Here is a 5862-nt window from a genome sequence, read left to right as displayed (position 1 = left end):
TTTTTATCAAAAAAGTCACTAAAGTTATTGATCTCTAATCAAAGTGGCCTTTGTTTTCTTTGAGTGACTCAGTTTATCTCATTGAGCCTTGTTGGGTGCTGGGTCTGCTGCTTCTCTTCCAGGGCAGGAAGCCCAGAGACCCATGCCTGGGAGCAGAGAACTTCCTGTGTGATGATTCATGAGGCTGGCTGAGGGGAGGTGTTGACTCCAGAGCCATGCCCTATTGGGTGTTAACCTAGGGGAAGGGGCCAACTCAAGAACCAATCAGTCCTGGTCATTCAGGCAGTGTTTGATGATGTCAAAAACTCTATAAGAGGAGAGAAGATGCCTTGAAGATCCCTTTTCCTTTTCTGGTTGGCGCTGCAGCAGTGGCAAGCATGACTGGGCCACCTGAGCTCTCAAGCTGAACCTAGATGTTGGTAACTATGAATTGTATTGGGTCTGTCTGTCGATATTTGTAATTTGTTTGTATTTTGTTCTGAAGTTTGGGTTGCTGGATGTTTTTCCCCCGAACTAAATGAATGTCCTAAAGTTCAGGGTGCTGGCTGTTTTTCCCCTGAACTAACTGAATGTTGGATTAAAGAAAGCTGGTCAACCCCTTCACCATGCTTTCCTTGTTTAAGCAGATAAAAAGAACCTGTGCTTTCCCGGCATGCCAGCAGCCTCCTGGGTGCTGGCTGTGGGTGGATCTTACACCCCCACAGAAGCTGCTAGCCGGATTGTTAAAAGAAACTACTTGACACATAAGTGTCTAAGCTGATCTACACAGTTTTTACAGCTTGAAACCAGATAATTTTATACTGAAGCATGATTCACACAATTTTTGGATGAAAAATTAACCTTTCTTTTGAAGCTGCTCTTTGTAAAATCTAGTATTCAGTCTTTCATGTTGATAATCATTTCCAAACCTTTGATGGAAGGCCACAAGTCAAATAAGGACTATTATCAATTTATCATGCCATTTTCATTCTGACCCCAAATTATAAATGTCATATAAAGTTTTATTTGTCATCTATGTGGATGATGGTTTAGAAGAGGGAGAGACTTATGTCAGGGAGAACATTTAGAAGATTATCGAAATAATAAAAGTAAGGGCTTTAACTAAGGTGGTAGATGAGTGAGTGGAGAGAAGGGAATACAAAATAACGTTGTAGAGAAAGGGATGACTAAATTTGTGGTGATTGGGAGTTAGGAGTCAGGGATAACATCATTATAGAGGCTGGTAAATGGGAGGATAGTGGTGAACTTGACAGTAAGTGGAAAGTTGGGAAGAAGGAACTGTTTGGGAATAGAGAGGGTGATTTCTTTGTGGGATATATTCACTTTGAGATGCTTACAAGACATCTAACAGACTCTAATAACCCCTTTCTTCAGCCCTGGCCTAGTCATGAATCACATGACTAATGATTCTGAACTGCTAGGAAGTTGATTTAGAGCTCTTTATATAGCCAGAAATATTAGTCTTAACTGGGGACAGGGACAAAGTTTAGCCTGACTATTGACAAACTCTAGTTAGAAGGAAGCAGGGAATCAGGCCAGTTATTTCAGTTCATGATACTATTTACCCACAATTTTATCAATATTGAAATACATAGGGTCAAGGACATATCCCAGAGGAGCTCTATTAGAAACTTCCAAATAAGAGACAAATTAATTATTTTATATGTTCAAACTATCTCAGTGGTACCAACACTATTCTATGAACACTTATAACCTAGTTAATAACAATGAGTCTAATTCTCTTTCAGTTACTATCACAGTATAGATTCATATTGACTTTGTGTTTGAGTAATAATCTCAGAACATTCCTTATATAAACTATTATCTAGCCTCATTTCTCCTCTCCTTTATGTGTTGTAGTTTATCTTTTAAATCTAAATGGAACTATGCTTCCCTTTTTTGTCTTATTCAATTAAATCAATTATTCTAATACCTGTGTGTGTGTATTCATGACTCTATCATCTAATAAGTGAGCTAGTCATCCTAGGTTTTCTCTTCTGTTAACTGTACATATATGAAGACATGCTTTCATCCAAACCAATGACATCAATATTGAAATACATAGGGTCAAGGACATATCCCAGAGGAGCTCTACTAGAAACTTGACTCAAGACTGATATTAAAGATTTCATCAAATAAGTGTTATTGTAGTGCACTTAAATTACATCTATGATAATCCACTGATTTATCGGTTCAGTAACCTTTTCAAAATTAGGTTATATGTAATATGTATATGTAATATCTTTTCTTTATGAAAACATACTGGTTTTAATGATCACCAATTCCATTTATAAATGCTGACAAACTATCAATTTAAGAGACCACCAGGAATAAAATATCAGTTAATTTGTCTGATGTTTGAAGATTCCAGGCTTTTTTTTAATGGAGACCACACTTACTCTTCTTAAATGTGAGTTATCTTTTCTGTTCTCTATGATTTTTCAAAGATGTCTCAAAGTAGCTCAAAATTAAAATCTGCCAGTTATTTTAATACTCAGGGGATGGAGTTTATTCAGGACTGGTTAGTTTAATTCAATGAAATATGATCTTATCAACTCTTCACTTGGGTTTCAAGTCTGTATTAAACCATTTCTTTGGTCATTCTATTATTTTGGGTCTAAAGAGTACATTTTAGAAAAAGCAAGAGCATCAAATTAAAGCTGACTAGCTTTGCCTTCTCCTGTAGATAATCCTCAACCCATTCATCTGGAAAGCACTCTTATTCTTTCTGTAATCTTTATCTTGTCAAACATGTACAGTAGAAATATAAAGTGAATACACACCCATTATATACACACACACACACACACACACACACACACACACACATATATATAGACACACATAAATGTGTATGTGTATATATATGCATGTATGTATGTATATTTGTGTATGTATGTGTAAATAGTTAAATGCATGATAATTTGGGAGGAAAAAACCCTAGCAGTTGAGAGAATTAGGAAAAAAGCATGTGGAATGTAGTACCTGAGCTGTATCTTAAAGGAAGAGAGGGTCCATATCAGTTAGAGAGAATGAAAGCCTAGATACTTGGAAGATACATCACACATCCACAAAACTGAAGAAACACTTTTAAAGCTTTGTGCTTATTCTTGAATGTGGAACAGGCTAAAGTCCTAGAACATGTCTTCGTATAGGTCAAAAGGGATAAAAGTTAAAGTCAATCTCTTCCATAATGCTAAATACAGCCTCATATTTAGGAATCATTTTCCTATCTAATGAAATAATTGAAAACATTTATATCCCTTTCATGATGATTATATTCAACTACAATTAAAACATCATCTTGAGTAAACAGACCAAGGGATAATGACCTCATTTGGATATCAGTTGATCCAAAAAATCTATAGTGCTAAAAAAGCATTTACTCACCTATATCCAACAAACTACATATTATGTAGTTTTTTTTTTTAATTTTATGAATATTATGGGGAAATGAAGAGACTAAGATAGAAATTCTGTGTTGGCTATTCGACTAAACATTCAGTTGATTCAGGGTAGGGACCATATCTTATTTTCTTTTCACAACCTAGCTTTGTCCTTTCTTCATTATACTTAGCAAATGAATGTCCTTTGAGTTGAATGGAATTGGGGACTGAGTGAAAGTAATTAAAAGGGTACTTCTTAAAATCCTACTCTATTGCTACTTAATAGATGCTTAATATTTATTTATTTGTTAATTTTTAATAGTAAAGATGTAAAGAGGCAATTCTCTGCCTCAATTCTTATTAATCCAATTAATCACATTGCATATCACACCCTTACCTGCCCAAAGGGAGTGTAAATTTTAATCTCTGACAACTTTTTTTTTCCTTAAAGACCAGTCTTAACCCCAGATGACTGGCTCTAATTGATTAGCCAACAATAGGACCCCCCCCCCCCCAGCTAAGCCATACTTGGTCTTTGTTTGGGCCCTCATTGGCTTAGAATGAATGTAAATAGCAATTGTTTCTGTTTTGGCCTTCCCACATTTATTTATTTAGTTAGTTAGTTAGTTAGTTGGTTGGTTAATTAGTTATCTATCTATTTGCTTTTAAAAAATTGACTAGGTAAAGAGGACATGCTCTGCTTCAATTCTTATTAAGCCTTAATCTGTGAATGGGTACTGCCTCAGTCAAACTGAGACCTGTTAAAGACCTTAGGTTGAAAAAGCCAAGGTTTCCCACTGCATCCTGGGCCATATCTAGTTATCCTGATCTATATCTGGCTACTGGATCCAGGTGGCTCTGGAAGAGAAAGTTAGGCTTGTGACTTTTCACAGCCCTCCCTCACTTAAATCCAATTAAATTATGTGTATGCCATGGTTGTCTTTGAGAATGAAGAACAAACGGCATAAAGGAAAGATAGTATAAAGGATAAACAGATAAAATCTCAGTTGGCTTTATTTCCCTCATGAGCACTGACTCAGTCAGAATTTTCTGTAAAGAAAGTAAGAGATCTCTTATGAACCTTCCTTTGCTTGGGATTCTGAGCAGTATGTTTCACTATTTTTAGATTTTTTTTTCTGACTTTGTACCTCACTTTATCATACTAATTCAAGTTTGATCTCTGAATTCTTTGTCTGTCTTTGTCTGTCTAATACCTCACCTGGTACTCTGCCTAAGGTTCTTAGCTTTGACCCCCTATTTTGAGCCCTGATGTCAATTCTACGAAATACTCTTAAAACATGTTACAGATATGAAGGTTATCTGAATTGGTAGGAGTGCCCATATTAGGTAAGAGAACAAAACACAGTTATTATTTTCCCTCTCCCTCCCTGGTCCATATCCATGATTCAATTTTTTTTTCTTCCTGATAGAGTCAAGAATAAAGCAAGTGAAAATCTTAAAATCATCTCTAAATTCTACTAAACATATAAGTTATTTGACATAAAGTTCCCCTAATCTTATGCCAAATCTGAAATAAAAAAAGACATTCAGTAGAAAGTTCTACCTACTATGGGAGTTGCTGGTTGGTTTGTGCTTACAATTATATCTATGGGTAGAAATTAAAGATATTTCTCTCTTAGAAAAATAAGCTGTAATATTAAAGTTGGACTTAAAATTGTACAACTGTAGTTGGATTTCTTTAAAAATCAAGTTCAAGCAGACAGAACTAAGATTAGTGGAACAAAAGTAGGGACTGGCTGGAACTGTCCCCCAAATCCCTCCAAACACCTGTAAAAATGACTCTAAACAGGCAATGGGGCGTAGAAATTTATCGTGCCCTACAAGAAAGGAAGGGAAAAGGGGATGGGAGGGGAGGGGGGTGATAGAAGGGAGGGCTGACTGGGGAACAGGGCAACCAGAATATAAGCCATCTTGGAGTGGGGGGGAGGGTAGAAATGGGAGAAAATTTGTAATTCAAACTGTTGTGAAAATCAATGCTGAAAACCAAATATGTTAAATAAATAAATTTAAATTAAAAAAAAGACTCTAAACAAATTCTAGAGGTAGAGAACACACAAAATGACACAGTCAAAAAGTCTCCAGCCCAATATGGCCTGGATGGTAACTAGGAAGGGGCCATCACACCATGCTGGGAGCAGAACTCAGTGCAGCCCAGCATTGGCTACACCATCACAGACCAGGCCAAAGAAGGCTGGGCAGAACAAGCCTCAGTGCACTGAATGACTAAGCTATGGTAGTTTCCCATCTTCTGAACTCACAGACACCAAAGACAACTTAGTATGTCAATGGGAAAACTCTATCAGACCTAGGTGACAGAAGGGTGCAGTCTCGCTCCAGCCCCAGGATGGTGGAGTTGGTGGCAGTGGCAGCAGCTGCTTCTGGGGCTCCAGGCCCACAAAAAGTGGGGGGAATCAAGTGGCTGGTCAGAGTGGGAGTGCTGGGATCTCTTTGCTGG

This window comes from Trichosurus vulpecula, chromosome 6 (assembly GCF_011100635.1).
Source record: "Trichosurus vulpecula isolate mTriVul1 chromosome 6, mTriVul1.pri, whole genome shotgun sequence".
Lineage (NCBI taxonomy): Eukaryota > Metazoa > Chordata > Mammalia > Diprotodontia > Phalangeridae > Trichosurus > Trichosurus vulpecula.
This window is presented reverse-complemented; position numbering follows the sequence as displayed.